This window comes from Lissotriton vulgaris, chromosome 3_1, assembly GCF_964263255.1.
Source record: "Lissotriton vulgaris chromosome 3_1, aLisVul1.2, whole genome shotgun sequence".
Classification (NCBI taxonomy): Eukaryota; Metazoa; Chordata; class Amphibia; order Caudata; family Salamandridae; genus Lissotriton; species Lissotriton vulgaris.
The window spans coordinates 1,485,638,493-1,485,658,579 of record NC_141689.1 but is presented as its reverse complement, the minus strand read 5'-3'; the positions used below and the strand labels follow the sequence as shown (position 1 = coordinate 1,485,658,579).

At 44.2% G+C, this 20,087-nt stretch overlaps 1 protein-coding gene across 3 annotated transcripts in view; it reads left to right on the top strand.

Annotated features, from left to right (window-relative positions):
* UNC5C (unc-5 netrin receptor C) overlaps nucleotides 1-20,087 on the top strand; it is a 458,529-nt gene that overhangs the window by 226,231 nt on the left and 212,211 nt on the right. The window lies entirely within an intron of this gene.

The window sequence follows — 20,087 nt, the reverse complement described above, 5'->3', positions numbered from 1 at the left end:
TGTGCACTGGTGGAAAATAGAGAACTGATTCTAGCCCATTTACTGAGCCACTCATAATGAGGGCCTACGTCTTTATTTTTGCACTACACCAGCAATTTAGAGCCACATTACAAATATCCAACTAGATTACTTTAGGTCTGGCACTGAACTGAAAAGGTCCCCTCGCATCACACGTTTAGCTTTCTAGCATGCAAAGGTCAAAATCTTTCATTTCATATCTGTCTAAGCCATTGGTGGGTGTGGTCTAACAGAGCGGTTGACCTTGGAGCTGGGAAAATGCGTTAGAGTCTCTGCAGGGATGCGCAACATCCTGTGACTCTGGCAAATCACTTAATCTCCACTTGCCTAACAAAAAATTAATGTGTCCGTCTGTATTTGAACTGGTGCTCATGTAAAACGCTCCGATACCCTCGGGTCTAGTCTGCACTATATAAAATTACAAAAAAAAAAAAAACAGTCGGCGACGAGAAGCACTACACCTGCTTGGGAAAAGGGCCATTAAATAAATACCCAATTCTCTATTGGCCGGCCGAGCCCAGAACAGAGCGCTTGTGCCCGTGTCACAGTTGCACAGCATGGTCATGACACGCCATCATACCTGCAGCGACGACAACTCTGCTGGGGTTTCAAGATCTACATCTACTTGAACCTCAGTTTGTTTCAGACCATATTGCTTCAGTTGGGAGTTCTGCCACTAAAACACATATGAAATATCGACCTACAAAAATATCGTACCCATGATGTCGACTACCATTACAGGGTAAGAAGATGTGGAGAAAAGAATAGTAAATTTGCACTTCACTTGAGGATGGAGTCTAGTGGAGGTCATGATTTGTAGGCCCATATTTTGACCAGGGCCGGACTGACAGTAACGGGCACCGGGCGTTTTCCCCTGTGGGCCGGAAGGGTCGGGGTGGTTTTGGACCGGTGGGGGCCGCTTTAGTTGCTGGGGGCTCCCTGTACCAAAAGTAGTGCAGCTGCCACCAGCACCCCTCACCCCCAAGACCGGGCCGAATATATGATTATACCACGATTTCAATTACCACGCATGGCTTTACCACGCGAATTTTACATCGCAAGTGGCTTTACCACGCTGGTATTTACAACGTAGGATTTTACTTCGCGTAGAAACGTCTTACCTGCACGTCTTTCTCTACGAGCCCTTACTTCCATCCTCCATTGAAACAAGCGTCAAAACACGTATACCAAAATAAAAAAAGGACTGCTTTTTTGACGTACACGGCACGTCTTTGGGGGAGGCTCTTTCCTTTTTCTTCTAAAATTATGTTCGTTTTTTTTTTTTAAAGTAACCTGCTTGTTATTTTTGGGGGGGGGGAGACCCCCCCAGCCCCCCCAAGCCCACGCAGATCGACTTGAAGGAATACCACGTCTCCCCCCCAGCCCGTGGTAAAGACGTTGTGGAAGGCACCCTCGTTGTAAAGACGTTTGCGTGGTAAGTGTCACGTGGTAAACGTTAGTAGTGGTAATGCCTTCGTGGTAAATGATGTTTCCCGACCGGGCCAATGTAATTGCCAGGACTAGTTTGAGTTCCCAGTCCGGCCCTAATTTTTACCATGATAAGGTGACATAGAACCAGTAAAGTTGTACTTTACAATTTGTGTTCCCTAATTTAACCTGGCTTACATAACCCTGAGGACTTGCACCCCGACTAACTAACAAAGATGACCGGATGCCAGCCTTACTGAGCTCGATCGAGTATCAACTTCATAGGGGCGAGGATAGGTGACAAGAACTGCCGAGAAACAACTTCCCTCGGCTGTAACAGAAATGCATGTATCCTCCGCGCGAAGGTGCAGGCCTTTCCTACGCTTATAAATTCACAAAAAAAGTAACACTCCCACCTGCTCGTTCTTCTCACTTCCACGAGCTGCAACGCCCTCCCCCCTTCCCCCCCCCCCCCCCCACACCACCACCAAGGCTAGACCTTACAGTTCCGAATGCTCATTTGTTTTCCTGCTGTCTGTCACTTCGCTCACGAAGTATGCTAATGTTACTTCTGATGAAGTGTTTTCCGGGCAGTAATTGCTAATTATTGCACTGCGTGACATGATCACTTTTTCAATACTTGTTAAGTGCATCTGATTTTACGTATGTTCCCCCATCAGCCTTGGCTCCTGCCAATACTAAGTGACTACGTGGCTTAATGGCCAATCAATGCGGCAGGACTGATCAGCTGTTACTACTTCGAAGGCGTTGGTGCCTAAGCTACAGGGTGTAATTGTTTCTGGGGGGTGAACAGTGGCTGCTAGAATGCTTGGTGCGGCAGCAGTGGGACGACGGGGTCTCTAAATTGACTAAAAAAGACAGCGTGGACCTATATGTGGAATTGTGTTTAATACCTATATGAAGTCAATGGGGGAAAAGCAAAGTAAGGAGACCCTGCCAAAATGTGCTACGGGACCATTAAAATGTTGCTTAATCTAGACCTCTCCAAAATATTCACTGGCCAGGCAGGGGCCCACTAACAGGTGGGATCCCCTCTACACTGCTGGGTCTGTCCGTGATGTAATACAAGAGAAAGCACTTCTAATTCTGAACATAGTTCTAAATGCACTGATATTACACACATTACGGTGTGTGTGTGTGTGTGTGTGTGTGCGCGCACATTTCGACTGCCTTTCACTTTAGATTTTGATGGAGGGGCTGCTATACTGTGGAAAATCAGAGATATAAGTGCAGAGAAGACCGGTGCTGTCATAATGCTACACAGATACGTTTAGAACGAATGGCAAGCTCTTGTACACACTTTGGAGTCTTGTATGCTGTAGCACTGGCCCATTCGTGAAAGGTAAAAGGCAGTCGTGGCTGATACTAAATGGGGGTGGCTGGGGAACGGGGGTTTAAAAATAAATAGCACGTACCTTACAAAGCTGCCGATTTTCCTCCAGGTCGTGCAGTCGTCTGCTTGGAAAAGGAAGCACAAACAGGCTCCCCTAAGCCAATCACAACACTGCAATGCAGCGTTGTGGCTGGTCTGAGCGCCGTGTTTTGGTGTTCAGACAGGCAGTGGGAGCCTGGGTATGCTCTCCACCAGGCTGTGCGATTACAGCCTGGTTGGGAGAATGCTAAGTGCTCATGACCATTTGGCCAGCCAGTAGGGATCGCAAAACCATCATGCACACATAGCAGTGGCAGCTCTTCAGCTATGGTGGAGGAGCGCCACCCCACTGCTTTCTCGCAGTGGGAGAAGCAAAAACATAAAATGGTAATATCTTTTAGTTATTACAATTTTATCTTTTTTTTTCCAGCGGGCAGGTGGGTGGGGCCGCTCTGCTTACGGAGCAGGGAAGGGGTGGTCTGCCCACTCCTGAGTGGGCAATCACTGTTTTGTCGACCCTCTTGAGCCACCCAAAACAATCATGCGCACTCCCCTGTTCACATTGAGAACATGCCCACCCCTCCAGCCCCTAGCTGAGCACAGTATCATGGCGCTCAGACCAATCACAACACTACATTGGAGGGTTATGATTGGCTTAGGGGTGGGGGCCTGGCTGCTGCATCCTGTTCCTACCTGGAGTCAGACACAGGTGAGTAGGAAAGAAGACACAGAACCCAGTGGCAGCGGCAAGGTAAGTATTATTTATTCTTTTATGCAGTCCACGGCCACACCCACCTACCCCCTGCGTACCAGCCACCCCACCCGCAAGACGTGCCGGCCACCAATGGCACGTAGTGCACAAATTCCTCCACCTCCTGCTGGCTGCATAGAGAGCCTAGCCCCGCCCTGCTTCAGTGCGGAAACTAAAGTGACAACATCATCGTGTTGTTATCATTTTATTTTTCCTTATTTGCACTGCTAAAAGCAGTGAGGCGAAGATCTTCCAACTTAGCGGAAGAGCCGTCATTAGTAAAAAGTGGGGTGTCTGACGTAAGTCTAGGAAGTGCCTTTAAGGAGCAGTGCTGGTCCTTTGGCAAAATGTAACTTTGCCACTCTTTTTGTGACACAATTATTTTGTGTGCTAAAAGCAGATTGTTTTTTTATGCCAAAAGGCACCAATAAAATACATTGCCTTTAGATAGAGAAATTCTTGTATCGACGACTGGTCATCAAATGATGTGTAAATATATATCCTCAAGCATTTAAACTAAACATATTGGAGAAGGTGTTAGTGTGAAGTAATGGCTTAGTGTTCAATGCCCTTTATTTGGAGACACCCACTTTAAATTCAATATATTTTTTCTTTGAAGTCTAATGTCTCAAACCTAAACCTTGACATCTTTCATTCATATCATCCCGGCAGTAAATAGCAGTAGGGAAGGTCTGGCAGCGAGCTTTACAACAAGACGAGGCTAGTGGGAGGACTTGTTAGCGGCAATTGTTCCGCAGACAGCACACATACACCTATATGCAGGGGCGTAGCTTCAGGGGGGTTACTTGGGGTGTTAACCCCCCTAACAAATGTATTCTGTAATAAATAGTTGGGGACAGGTGCTTTCAATCCCGTATGGTGTGGTATCTGTTGGATTTCACCCTGGATTATTACATGCCCACACTGACAAAACAAAAACGCACCCACACACACTCTCGTCTTGGCCTTAAAACGGGGTTAGTTTGAAAACTATTGTGTTTTAATTACCCCTAAGAATCTGCACTCCTTTGTCTTTCCACTGCCTCTTGAGCCCCCTTTGTTTCCTGCTTCTCATAATGTATTTCAACAAGATATGCCAGTGTAATTGTTTGAAAATCTGTAGCTTACCGCCCTCCCCCCCAAAATTTACTGACCAAGCTACACCCCTGCCTACAATCTTCATATTACTGGAAGCAACCGGTCGGCTTCAGTGGCCCATCTTTTATGGACCCGTATGTGGCGTTAAAAGCAGCGACTGAAAGATAAAGCTTTGGCTGAGAATGCCTCATTCGGGCTGTGGGTCATATTCGGATGGCCAGTCAGCTAAGTAGATCGCTCCCTAATTCAATACTGAGATGGTTATCATTTTTAGAATGTTTTTTTCAGACCATGCTTGGCAGACAGGAGTCATTATTTTGCCTAGAATTTAGCTAATGGCTTCCTAATGAGATTTAAGGTTCTGCTGGGATAAATCACAGGCGCTCAATGGACTTTATGGCACTCTGGAACACGAAGTGGCTGCTTCAGGATCAGGTAACTGATGCTAATCGAATGAAGCCATTTTATGTTCGTGACTCGGGCAAAGAACATGGCCTGCTCTCCCGTCATGCTGACATGAACGTTGTTCCTAGAAAATAATCCATGCATGGTCGACAGATATTGTAATTTATTTTGTGACATTACCAAGCACAACTTAAAAAATATATAAAAGCTGGAGACGCAGGTTTTCAATGTTAATATTTTGCCTTTTATTTCGGAAATTCTAAAAGTGACGTATTAAGATTCCATGGAACAGTGGCGTAACAAACTTTAGGGGGGGCCTGCAATGCACATGGAGTGGCCCACTTCAGATTTAATCAGGAGCTCTCAGGCCAGAGTATTGTGCGAAGGGGCCACCTGTAGCTCGGGTCCCCCTGCACCTCAGGGTTTGCGGGTGCCTGTGTTACACCACTGCCACAGAATGATGTGGTTCCTGGCATGGCATGTGTTTCGGTTCTGTTTTTTGTTGTTGTAATGATCAGCTTAGTTCTCAATAAATACTAGTAATACATATACACAATAATATCAGCATGCTTTTGCTTTCACTGTGGACCCCGGCTAGTCCAAGAGACAATGTTATGGTGAGCATCCCAAACAGAATTATAGGATCCGCCCCTAAATTGGAAGCACAGAATATAACACTGCTTATTCTTTTCATTTTGACCTTAGAGACATCCAATAGACAGCCTACAAAAGAAAGACTGATTTTTGACTAACATCACAGATAAATTCTGAGCGATGCCATTGGGAAACCTCCGGCAAACTAGGAGTGGGATATGTCTCGCCATCTAAGAACAGAAGGAAACATGGGTAGTTTAGCAGGAATATCACAGGACACCCAGAATCCTGCAAACAGGGACTTTATTAGCCTATCAGATGAGGCTACATGTCACCTGGACCTCTCAACTGATGATAACAGCTTTCTGATCGGCATTTTTCTTTTCAAGAAGTGACGTGAAGCCTGCAATACAAACAATCCCCTTCCAACCTCCCTAATACACATGCACAATGGTGTGGTCGGTGGGGGGAGCAACTTTCTTATTGATTTAAAGCCATTAGCATTAGAGCTACACTGTGAATAATGGTTTGGAAACTCCATTAAATATGCTCACAGGACATTTAACTTCGATTTCACATGATTTCCTAGTGCTGCACCCATGAAGAAGGTACTCAAAGGCGTAATTTAACCACACCCTCCATGTAACATAAGCCCTTTGCATCCTCACACATGATCCTTCAGTTAATCTTGAAGAAAACAAAGTTAGTGCCTTTCATTGTGGCCATGTTCTGATGTCACTGGTGTGGACTAAACCACATCCTTCAAACAAAGGGGAGAGACTCTAGGGATGACCCACTATGATGGTATCATTTTGGAATAGAAACTGTGATATACTGCAAACTGAGCACACTTCCAGGGATGTAATCACAAACAAACATGTGAGATATCACTAATGTTTTTTTTACATTCATTTGTTATTGTTTTGTTTAACCCGTTGGCTGCATCGAACGTTCAGCTCCAGTGCTGAACGTTCGAAAAACGGGTGGGGCAGCGTCGGCCAACGGACGTGCGCAGCACTACCAAGGTAGTGCTCGCGACGACCGTTGCCGACAGCAGCAGCCAACGGGTTAAATGAGAAGTCACAAACAATGAAAATATTTACAGATAATTTTGTACTAGTCATAGTGGGGTTGTCCATGTGAATCAAATGTATGCTTTTCCATTTTCTAACTCCTGAAAATTAATGTATAAACCTCACATCATAAGTACTAAAATTCATATTTTGCCTAACAAAAAGCATTGAAGGGGCAGAGTTGGGCACTCAGAAATTAAAAACAGCACAAATTCCACTGTATCCACTGGTCCGCACACAGTATTTCTTTCTTGTGTACGGCTGGCTTTGTCGGTCTATTCACTCTCAGTTCCACACTCAGCCTCTGTTTTTTTTTTCAAGTGTCTCCGAATGAGTTTTTGCCGCATTCTAAAGTTTTATGATTAATGGCATTTCTAATGCATTTCTGAACACCCTGTTGTTCATCACATAATTAATAATTGCTGCCTCTAAGAGGAATCCCTTGTTCAAGACAAATTACCAATGCCACAGTTTGACTTGGCATGGAGGCTGGGAATAATGCCGGAGGGGAGGGGAGGGGTGTATTTCTATGAAGCACATAAGATGCTGCAACCAGGTCTTTTGTACAGTATAAAATAAAATATATTATTTCTTCATTATTGTCTTTAGACTATCTAGAAGATAAATGGATGGAGTATTCTGAAGCATCACTCCCTGCGCCAAATATTCAGTTCACTCACAAATAGTGAGGACATATATTATTATTTCTTTATGTTTTATCCTATTTACTATTTTTGTGGTATAACAAGGATTTTGGCTTTCAAATCACTCCTGTACACAACTGCATTGGAAGGAATACATTTATGAATAGGGCGGCGGAGCCCAAGGCTCAATAACCATTAAAAAATAATAATGAAAAGTTGAGCAAATTGATTGGTGTTAAGATGGTATGTGAGTCTCGCCTTGTGCTAGCATCCTTTGAATTTTTTTAGAGACTTAGGGGCCTATTTTGATGGTGAACGGATCGCGGTGGCGATCCGCCCGCCATCACAACTACATTTACCCCCGCCACATTACAATGGCGGGGGTACTGCGGCGGACGGAAAGTCCGTCCTCTGCTTTTCTGCCAGTCGGCAATCCGAACGATTGCGGGCTTGGCGTAAGAGTCTCACAATATGGTGGCGGTGCCTTGCAGGCACCGCCATCCGTTTTATGATGCTGGCAGTGGGTATGCCTTTCCATAGCGGAGACTCCACCATGGAAAGCCATACGGTAAATCACTTTGGGGGCCCGTTGCGCTGATCAGTGGGGTGGTGGGTGGCTGCACTTGGGGGGGCACCTACGGTACCCCCCTTCATTGCCACTTACAAGGTGGCAGGCACTGTGTGTTGCCTGTCACGTTGTGTATGACAATGCACGACATGCCACTTATCATTGAGGCGGGTGCTGCTTACTGCACCACCCGCGGCAATGATAAAGATGCTGGATGCAACCGCCAGGGTGGCGGTCACATCCTAATTGGCATCCTGGGACCGCCGCACCTCTGTCAGTCCCATTTTCTGATACAGTGTCCACGCGCAATTGTAATGAGGCTAAGTAGTCTCGATTTTTCTGTTGGTTTTTTTTTTACCAGAAATAATCATGTTATGTAAGTGGCTGCTGTTTAGGTTTTTAGTATGACCCACCAAGAAAACAGAAGCTATAAATTTCAACAGACATCTTTGACAAGCTATATGTGTAAAAAAATAGACATTTGTATTTTTTGCACAATTCCTGAATTCTCAAGCACAGAGATAACAGGATTTACTATCAGTGAACACAATGGCACTCCTTTTGCCGATTCCAGTAAAATGAAGGATGGAATCAGAGGTTCTGAGATTCAACCTCCAGGTTGCACACAGATTCCTGCATTAACCCACTGCGCTAACGCACACCTTCACTTATGGAAATAACCATCCCGCAGAGGATGCATTTATCTATTTAACCAGCTTTAACGTCTGCCAAAGGCACCTGCGAGAATGGGACCAGCATGTGTGCTGTGACCAGGCGCCCACAAAGTAATTCCACTCTCTCACCTCTCACCGGGAACCAACGTCCAGTCAAAACTGTCTGGTTGCTCCACAGAATTGCGCGTGCAAACTTTCCTAGCAGTATTATGTTCTAAAGGCATAATCCAGACATTACTTTGGATCCAAACTCTTCTGTTCCTTCTCTGACCTTCACCACATTTTTGTCCCTGAGATATAAGGTTAGCTCTCTTTGTGAGAACCACATCTCTAGAACAAACCTACCAGTAATATTCACACTACATCAGGGCCCTCTCAATATAATTTGCTCCCTTGGTTTGTGCTTTATTCGTTTGGCCTCACTTTACACTTTTTTTCTTGCTCCCTACGTGGTGCAAAACCCTGCAGTTGCCCTATGTTGATGGTACCAGTGCCCCCCGCCCTGAAAGTGGTATGGCTCAGTCAGAGGACTGCTGCTCAGGCACACTTGCAACCAATGACTAACGCGCCTCTGGTATACTTGTCTTTTGGACACAGAGGGAGACCTTATGATATAGAGGTTAAGCCAAGGGGCCCCTATGGACTAAAAATGTATCCGTGTGAAACATAGCAACTAAAGTGCACCAGCTGCTTAACCAACTCTGCTTCGCATAAGGTTCTCTGCTCTGCATGTGTTTGTGCTCAACCTTGAAGCCCGGTGAATAGCTGTGGGAGCTCCACAGGTAGCCCCGACCTCGTGACTGCCACGAAGCGCGGGGTGGGCAGATCCATTTCATGTTAAATAACGGGGGAGGTCCATTTGCGTGTTCGGCCACCAGACACTGACGAGTCTGGGAGCCCGGAGGGGGTGCTGAAATGAATAGGCGGAACGCAAGCTATTTCAACGAAAAGCTACGTCCAATCTTTAATTAGTTATCGGGGTCAAAGGGCAGGTCAAGGGCCCGCAGCTGCTTCGAGACTAATGTGTCAAAGCTAAAGCGAAGGTAAACACTGGAAGGGAACTGATGCTCCCCCGAGCTTTAATAATTCTGTGACCCCGTGTCAGCTATGGCGATTAATGGAAGGCGCTGGGCAAATGTTTCAAAGTGCGCAGCGCAGTGCCTGGCAGGGGGCTGGGGAGGCCTGCCAGGCTAGGCCTCTGTGACTGCATCGCATCCTTCAAGAGGGGCTCGCCGAGCAACCGGGCAGCACACATGCCAAGCACGCCACCCACTTAGCGCTTTACAGCCTGACCCCGAAAACATGATATGCTTTCCCACTTAGAGGTGTAATTATCAAGGGGGAGGAAGTGGTTGAGTGAGGATGGGGGAGGGAGTGGGACAGCGAACAGTTTTAAAGATGTGTAAAGTCTGTGGGCCTCTGTGTTCAAGAAGGACCAGGTGTGTGGGAACACAAATGAGCTAGGCCTTGCCACGGTGTGATGCCAAGTTAGTGGGGCGAGCTTGACATTTCCACATGGCACTTGGATTCCTTTAGCGTGGGGTTACATCCCTTCAAAAATAATATTAGATTAGACTTAAGTCTATCAAATGGCAAGCCTGGCCATATAAAGTTCAACATCCAGCAGGCTGCTGCATGTTCAGACATCAGAGCCTAAAGGAAACCCCTTCAAAGGACCCTCCTTACACCAGAAATAAGGGACAGATGTACAAAGTCATTTAATGCTGCGAAGCGTAGGATTGGTTAAATCGCAGGGTTTACAAATGCTATATTGTTATTTTTTAATGTACTAAACCCATTTTGCAATTCGGTAAGCGTGTACTGAACCCCAAAATAGGTTTAGAAATCGCAGTTTGGAAGGGCTGTGTTTAGAATGTCGCTTCCAAAATGCACGTTGGACGCTATGTATCAATGGTTTGAAACAACAGTTTATGTCGCAATCCATTGATAGGCTATCAACTCCTCCAAGGAGGTAGTAACCCATTCGCAATGGGAAAGAGTCCCTAGACATTCACATTTTGTGAATAAAAATAAAGTTTGGGAGTGGGCTGTTGTCCAGTGGACAACTTCCAACTCGGTAAACAAACGTTAAAAAAAGGAAGTTATTTTTATGAATGCAGATCTATTTCCTGTAAAGAAAATGGGCTGCCTCTGTCGACCCTGAAAAGTACCATCAAAGTGATAGCATCTAATCAGGACTAATTTGCAATTTGCGACCTTTCTCATGAATATTGATGAAATATTTCAAATTGCTACCAACTCTGAATGGTGATTTTTGCAAATCGACACACTAGCACATAAGTCTGTTCTCAAAATCCGAACAAATTCACAAAAAGTCAATGTGTAATTTCCGACCACTTTTTGCAATTCGATTCTTTGTACATCTGACCCTACCTTCCAACTAGATAGACAGTACTTTTTTTCTGCTTGGTGATAATAGCTGGAACAAGAGGGACCGCATTTGAGAAAGATGTTATTAGAGACCATAGTTAGGCAGAAAACAAAGATCACCCTTGCCTAATATCAACAGGACAACATAGAAGAATGCTGTCGGTGAGTGGAAGGACACCCTCTGCCTCAAAAGAAGCTTGATGTAATCTGTATTGGCATAGTCAGGGTAGCTATAGGGGGCATTAGAGGGAAGTCAGGCCTTGCCAGCTGTTCATGCAGTGCATTTTCTATGAACTTCAGCTCTCCTCCTGCCTCATCTCAAACCCACTGCACCTCTGTGGAAATTAAATTTCGTTCTGCCAGCTTCTGACAGCGCCTCCTTTCCTAGCCATTAGAATTAGTCTTGCTTTTTCATTTCTGTACAAAAACTGCATTCCTAATTGCTATCTCTGCAGCACCAAAGGATTCATAAACTTTGCAAATTAAGAACTCAAGTTCCTATCCCCCGCATTTCCTTAAATAAGGCTGTGCAGCTCACATAATTAGTGGAGTTAAAAAAATATAAATTATTCTGCAGAGGAAAGGTTTAAACAATCGAGTAGGTACAATACATACTTAGAGGTTTTCTTATTTTTAACAAAGCGGCAGTAAGGGCTCACACATGTGTACATGGTAGGACAAAATATTAAAAATGTAAAAGCAGGAACGTAAAATTTTGAGAAAAAAAAGAGCTATGGGATCTGCTAATAAAATGGTAGAAACTTTACAAAGTCGACATTCTGCTGTCAATCCCTTATAATGACAACTATTCAGATATTCTCTAAAAACGTAATAAAAAAAATTCTGCCTCTGCTCAGAACCTTCATCCTAGATTATTTTTTTAAAACATTGCATGAAGTGTGATGGACTTTTATATATTTTGTTTAAAGGTTTTCTACAGAGAGGATCTTTCTGTTTAGGCTTTGTGGGCTGTTACTGGATTTGATCAATAACTTGAGGGAGTGGCTAACAAAATGGCAAAGTAATATGGTTAAGTCACAGCTGGAGGTTACCTTTGACAGGGTAGGAGCCAAAACCACAAGGAGGAGGAAGAAGAGATAAATTAAGTAATGAGTAGAGGGTTGCTTTAGGAATAGGTAAGCATTATGCACGGATTAAATGTGCGCTTGGGGCACAGGGGATTCGTATGCACAATAGGGTGATTTATAGGTCGGTGCCTGGGACCTTCTTGTCTTACGAGGATTTCCAATGAAGGCCTGAAGCAGAGTTTTCTTTTGGAGGATAGTGAATGTTTCGCAGTGTAGGGCTTCCTTGCCTCATGTGGGATACCTATCCTCAGACACCAGCAGGACTTCCTAGTCTCTGACCGTTGCAGACAATATGGTGGAGTAGTAAGGTCACTACCAAGGTGGGAGCCGTAGGTAGATGTACAGGAATTTATATAGCGCAAATCACCAACCGGTCTCTAAGTGCTTGCTTAGGGAACCCGTCCTGGTATTCTCCTGTAAGATAACCCCAGCAGGGTATCCGCAAGGTGAAAGCCAAGCATCCCGCCGCAAGGGGCCGTTGTGGAGATTAAGCAAGCTATTGCCCAGAGTCGCAGAGTGTGAACCTGTGAATCAAGTAGGCACCGGAGCAAGAATTGTCGAGTCCATGGACATTTTAGGACTCAAGACCCCGCCGAGCCGGGAATTGAACCCTGGTCCCGGGCTGACCTCTGCTTCCAGGTCTGCCTCCTCTAACCAGTGAGCCACACTTCTCCACTGCTGGCAACATTAGCTCTTTCCCTCTGTACCAACATGCCTGGTTCTCAACAAGATAGAGCCGGTTCTTATGCCTCCATTTTGTCTTGCCTTTCACCTATTAAATTTAATTTCATTACATTTCTTTAATATTTTGTGTTTAGTTTGTATACACTGTTAACACGTTGCAATTACCATAAAAGTATTAAAAACAGCAAGCAAGCCAATATCCTCTCTTCCTAGCCTATACATTCAGAAAAACGTCCAATGCATAGGAGCAATATGTTTCTCACATCTTCGGCCCCTGCGAAATGTCGAAACAAGTCATCAGTTCATAGGAACATTCAACAATCCACGCCAAGATCCAAGCTAATCTAGAAGTAGTTAGAGTGTCTAGGCATTGGTATGCACAATCTAATTTGACTGACTATGAACTCAGTTGAAGAAGAAAAGGGGACATTATTGCACTTGGTAAGGATCAGTGCAAATCTTTAGCAGCTGTGTATGATCCAAATTTACACCAGTGAACCATTATTTAAACTTCGGAGAAGGAGTGCCAAAATGTCCTCTTCTGCTTCATTGTTCAAAACTAACACTTAATTCCAATGTAAGCCCTCTCAAGAAGTGACTTTTGTCTCCATGTCTTTTGTTTTTTACTCACTCACCCATAGTGGAACCCATTCTTGTCACTTCTGTGTGCACGCTCCCTCATTTGTTGAGAAACTGTTAATAAAGTTCGACCTGCATATATTTACATAAAGGGAGAAAAACATTGATGATTAAAAGGGAAAGTCAATAATTATGATTAGGAAGTAAACAGAAAGTTCAATTTGCGTCAAGGTCGCCTGATTGGATTGGATCCTCAGTGCCGGCTGTCTGGTAATCACTCGCTCTGCATGAATAACATAGAGAACGTCTGCCACTCAAGTTTCCTTCCATCAGCAGTCATGCCCTCTGGCCATGGATGTGACTATGTATACCAAAGCCCCAGGTGCCTGCCACTCCAGGGCAGCAAATACACTGCTACAAATGTCTGCCTAAGGGATAGTCGGGATTATGAACCCTGTGGGGGACTCCCTGTGACTCAAAGCTCAAACATTACTTTCCATAAAAGGAATAAATCAATGACCGATAATCTATGTCACAAGCATAATGGTATACAGCTGCCTTTTTAGATCCATAGATTTTTATTAGCATGTATCCAGAAACAGTTACTATCATTGTTTGCTGAGCATAACCAGATTAATTATAGTAGCTGAAAAAAAATGCTGTAGGGTTTATGGTCAAATAGAATGGGATTGTACTTACTTTTTTACTCTGATTATGGCATTACTCTTGCTAACTCTCTTACGGTCAGCAGTAAGTACCAAAACAACAAAACCCTGTATCTTTCTGAATATATGGAACACGCAGAGCATCACTCCCCCACATGCGCCCTTCGGATCATGCGAGAAGTCAATAAATAGTGTTAAAAAATATAATCTCTGTGAGTATTCGGTCTATCATTTATTTGGTATAGGATACATAAATCGGTATGAAATATGAGTTAAACTGATAAATGGGCCTGTTTAATGTCTAGTGACCATGTGACCACGCACAAATTGTGTCTAGCATTAGGTTTCAGGAGACACCATCTTCTTTCATAAGAGAGCGGTGTTCAGATTAGCAGTTATTAGGAGTTAAGCAACAAGGTTATTAGTATGGCCCTAACCGGCTCTAGGTGAAACTGCGTTGGGACTCATGAAGACATACAGTGGTAGTTACTATGTCACACTGATAATGAAATATAATTATTTTGGACTAGCTCCATTGCGTGTGACACATATGATCCTGACCTATTCATCCCCTAAAACAGAGGTATCTCTGTCATGAGCTAATGTGCATTATCCTCATGCGAACAGGTACCAAAGGTACAGCATACCGTAGGGAGTATATTTTATTTGGACATCACTCAAGTATGGATCTGCCTTGTTCCAGACATGCCGGCATCCAACTGTTTTTTATATGACTATGAATAATAAAATCTACCATCACCGTATCTCAAGTTCACTTTACAACCCTCCGTTATTATGGGCCATGTTCAAAAATACTTACCTTGGTTCATATGTGAGATGTACAGGAAAAATTGAACTGCAGCCTTTATTCCATTCAATTCAAGTCAACTACATTGTTACAGCTTACGGGTGTACAAGTGGTGGGCATACAATACACAACATAAACTTAGGTTAACACTGCACATAAAACAGCATATATAAATTACCACGTTATTATACACGTGTTAATTTGATAGAATTACTAAACCATCAGCAAGGAATGGCCTTTGACAGAATCTTTGCAAGCAATACTTAATGAGTCAGGCCTTTACCATCAAAAGTAGATTTGCTGATCATAGTGCATCATTTATTATCCAAAATCCTTCGTACATCGAGAAGCTAAGGTTGTCGAATTCTAAAACGTTAAGTCAGCCTTTGGCACCTGGAACACTAATGTGCCCCATTGGACCCATGAGATAAAATATATGGCTTCATTTAGAGTTGTGATTGAATTGAAATTTCTCCAATTATTGAAAACAATTCTAAATCCAGAGACTAATCCACTGGCTGAATGTCCTCTATAATACTATTCCAATAGTGGAGGAAATTCAGCCGGTGGATTCAACTCCACATGTAGAATGTATTTTCATGCAGAAATTAGAGGATGTTAAATCCCCATCAGACTTTAAGTGAGGCCCATAGTAAGTGTTGTTCTCTTTGGCCTATTCTATTCAAATTTGGATTGCGAAGGCACAAGCCTACTAGAATTTCACTATAACCACTGACTTTGTAAATGATTCCCAAAATAATGATTTAAATGTAAATGCATCCCAGATAGATATCCTGAAAATCTGGTTTGACTACAGTCCAGATAGGCCAAAGCCAGACACCATTGCTACAGGCGTTAAGTGCTGCTAATTTAATGGCCTCCAGATCTCGAAATCTTTCCCTCCAGAAAATACAGCAGGCCATGTTCTTGTGGCCAACACACCAAACCCAGTAGCTGCATCTTTCTACCTTCTTCCAGATTATCAAAAATGTCAATGTCTCTTATGTTATGCTTCCAAGACCACTACAAAATGGCATCTCCTCAGCCTTAGTAGCCTTCAGCCCTTCTTTTTCCCTCTACGGGTCTTTGGCAGCGTGTTTTGATTGACAGTTTCAGCCTGTTTATTTTAATGTCTAGCTGACTGTCTGTCTTCTGTAATTCTTGGAGCTTCTCTGCAAGTCTCTCTTCCATCTCAACCACAGCAGTCAGGATGGAATCTCCAGGCTACGGGACAGGCCATTTTGAGCGCTGGCCAGTGTTATATTTGGCCTTCTGATCCTGTGGAGAAAAAAATACCTCTTCTGTGCCTCGGTGCTAGGTGGTGTTTTTCATGTTTATGAAGTTGTTTTCCAAGGCGTTCCTTTTTGAACACAGCCAGAAATATTCTGTAAGTAAAGTCTTTATGTCCCCCTCCCCCGCCTGTTTCTATTTTCTAAAGCCCGATGCAAGTGAAGTACCGCAGCACATTACAGTGTGTGAAATGTGTTATGATGGCTGTAGTTCATATGAAAAACGTATTTTATGCACAGAAATGAGACGGGTAGGAAACTGAATGTTTGCTTTAAGCCCTGGCTGCTTGCAACAAGGTATCTTTCTTAAAAAGGAGGGGGTCTGACAAGGACATGTCTGAGATGGTAGGACATGCACTCGGCTCTAAGAATCCTCATTCACCTGCACACACGCCCATGTAGAAAATCATTTCCAACACTCCGAATCCTAAAAGAGGTTTATATTTTTTTGCAGTCCATCTCTTGAGCACCGATCGGAGCAGTCTCTATCAGGCCAAAAGATGAGAAAAAGTAACGCATTCTAAAACAGATTAACTATATATGCTAGACTCAGAAAAACAAAAACAGAGTTATCACTACAGTCCCTATCACTGTCTATATCTTCTAGTATTACACAAACCATCACTAGAGGTACTTTATAAGAATGGCTGATGCCTCATTTCTAAGCCTTTTCGGCCATATGGGACCCTGAATATCTTAAAAGAGATCAGTGGCGGCTGGCATCTATGGGGAAGGGATGGGGTACACCCAAATACTAATGATATAAACAAAACTTACCTGAACCGATGTCGACATCCTCCGGACCCCTTCAAAGGAATGGATGCTGCAGTGCAGCCACCAATCCTGTTGCTGCTCTTATGCTGTAAGAGCAGCGTCAAGATTGGAAGGAGCAGCCACACTCGGTACTCCTCAGCGCCCTGGAGGCCTGCACTTACTCTAACCTAGCTGTTTTAAGACAGCTGGGTTAGAGGTTTCAAATTGCGCATGTCTTGCTGGCCGTTGCAAGGGACATGCACACTTTGAAAAGTGCACAAACAGCCCAACCTCCTCCCTGCTGCCGTCATTCAGCAGTGACCCCGCCCCGTCCTGACGCTCGGTTCAGGACAGGAGAATGAAAAATAAAATGGCCATGAATTACCATTTTATTCTTCATCTTTGGGGGTAATTTAAGTGGGGCAAAGCTCCTCCCCTCCAACGGAGAAGCTGCCCCTGCAACAGACCCTGGACTAGTAATAAAACAAGTGCTTCATTTGGGGGAAAAAGACTGCCAGTGCCCAAAGCTATACTCAGAAGATGGTGGCCAGTACAGTATAATGTTGGTGCACCGAATACCATGGTCGTAGTCTTTAATCCACTACCAGACACCCCCTGTCCATTTTTCTCCCTGTCCCTTTTACTCGCTCTTGCAGGTTCCTGCTTACTCTCCTTGTTACGGTTTTGTCATCTTTCTCTTCCTCCATCATTCCGATCTTTGTGTTTTTCCCTCTCTTGCACTCAGTAAATATTTAATGCGGTAAATAATTGCCGCTGCCCACAAAAAAGTGCGGGTGCCCAACAGGCAACCACCGGCTCAAATTAAGCACTGACTAAAACTACGTGGAACTGGCCCTTGGTCAGCATCATCCCACACCCTCAAGCTGCTAGAGATGTCATTTTCGCATTAGTCCTTAACCTCCATAAGTGCTGCCAAGGGCACTACAACTGAACCCCTCCCAGTATATTACGTTTGATTGCTCACTGATGCCACTTAGGCGTCATATATCCGTTTGGTAGTTCAGTGGACTAATGCACCTATTGCAAAAACTCTGTAACCAACCTGAAGTTCGCATATTCGAGTCACGTCAGGGTTAGACCCAGGCTTAACTTTCGGCGTTTAATAACTTCCGTGCCATTCAAGAAGAGCACCTCCTATATATATTCCTTACATATACCCCACTGGTGATTTCACACACTATATAAAATCAATCATTAAAAGAAAAAATGGCGTTTTGTAAATAGAATAATTCTTCATCTGTATAATGGCCTTTCAGCGTGCCACATTGGACTCCGCTTTGATGGGGCGCTTGTAAGTTCATAGGTCAGAGAGATGTGGTGAACAGGTGCAGCATGCAGCATTTTCTCGGTGCCTGCTGGTTACTGTTCATTGTGTGATATGTTGCATCTCTTCAGCCTGCTAGAGTGTTTTCCTCCAATCTTCTGAAGCTGGCTAATGTAGTTGATCTTTACGCACCTCCTTGAACTGCCTGCTTCACTAGGAGCTTTGCTACTCAGGCATCTCACCTTTTTTTCTTATTCTGTGGTGCTCACATCTCTTGCTCTCCACTTGCGCCAATTACCAGAATTGATCCTCCCTTCCTGTAAGAGCAGATAGAGCAAGAGATGAGGTTCTGATTCTGTTTTTTTATGCTTAGAGGGAGAAGAGACACTGGAACCCACTCAACCGCTTCACCGTATCGCGCCACCTCCCCTGAGGCATGGGGTGCTGTCGGCGCGAGGCTTTTAGCATGGTTTTTCATCCCTGCTCAGCACCCACTAAGTGTACATCTTTCACATCACTTTGAGACAGGATACCCATCTGTCAGATTATATTCCTGGCGGCTGCTGTTTGATTCCAAACATTTGTGCATTCTCCCATCAGAGCGAATGCGCCTCTGTCGCTTCTGAAGCTGTTGTCCTGGTATCGCGGTAGAGCTCAATGCTGGCGCAAAAATTATAACACGGCGTTCTGACACTGTTACTGTCAATGAAGTGCATCATTTATTTATTTACTCCTGCGCCAGCTGGCTGCGAATTTTAAATGCGCATTATCTCCTCATTGTTGTCTTGGGTCTACTTGTTCAAGCTGGCTACTCATAAAGGCAAGGGGAAGAGAGGCCTGTAGAGTGCTGTGCTTATAAATGAAAGCCCCTCCTCTCTACAGGTCCTCGTCCACCCTCTGCATCTATTGTGGTGTGCCAGGAAGGTAACCCTCTGACATTTCATCTCCATAAATGCCGACATGATGAGGACGGCTAACCTTTTGGCGTACTTCACAGACCTGATCTTTTCTGGGACCATTATTGATCAATACACCTGTCAGTCAAAAAAGCAAGCGCGGCTGAAAGCAGAGAAAAGTGAAAATTGAGGCAGGCCGTTAGGCGTGCTGGTTTCCTCCGGATGCGTCTGTCGGTAGCCGCGCCTGTCCATCGCTTGAGCTACGTATCATGGCCGCCCTGAATGTTCTTACATGCTAATGGGGATGACTCATGGTGTCCAAGCCACTCATTTTTTTTCTTAGTGGATTAGAACTTAATGTAGCAGTAATCAAGAGAAGAAGAAAGTCTTTTGACATGGATAGAGGGAAAGGCATGGTACTGGAGAATGTTGTTGCTAACAGAGATTGGCATTCTCCTATTAAGGTTCTGCAAGCATTGCTCCCGGGCACAGTAAATTACAAGTTCTCACTTTGATGGACATAAATTGCTCTAGGATTGAAGGTGGGTAGGCTCTCCTGGAAGTCAAAGAAACCATTTAGAAATGTGTTGAAGCAGCTAGATTTCTCTTGCCACTTACCGCCATAACAGTGCAAAGCCTGGCTGTCTGATCGAAGGATTGTTGGACACTATAGGCTTAGCAGGTACACTGTGTGAGATTTTCTGATAAAAAGAGCTTTTTCCTCGAGTTAGATTTTGTGTCTCCAGGCCTCTCTGCCGTACACGGTACCTCTTTGAAGCATGTCTAACAGTAGCACAATTAGATACTTATAGATACACATAGCGCCTCATGTATGTTGATGTCTAACAAAGTCTAGGAAGAACTTCAATATATCTCGATGCTACTAGCTCAAACCTCCCTATTGTCTTTGTCAAGGTCCAGATCTGTACACATGAAACTTTTACCAAGCATTGTCGCGCAGTGTGGAGGAAAACCTATTAGTATGGTTTCTGGGACTTTCCCA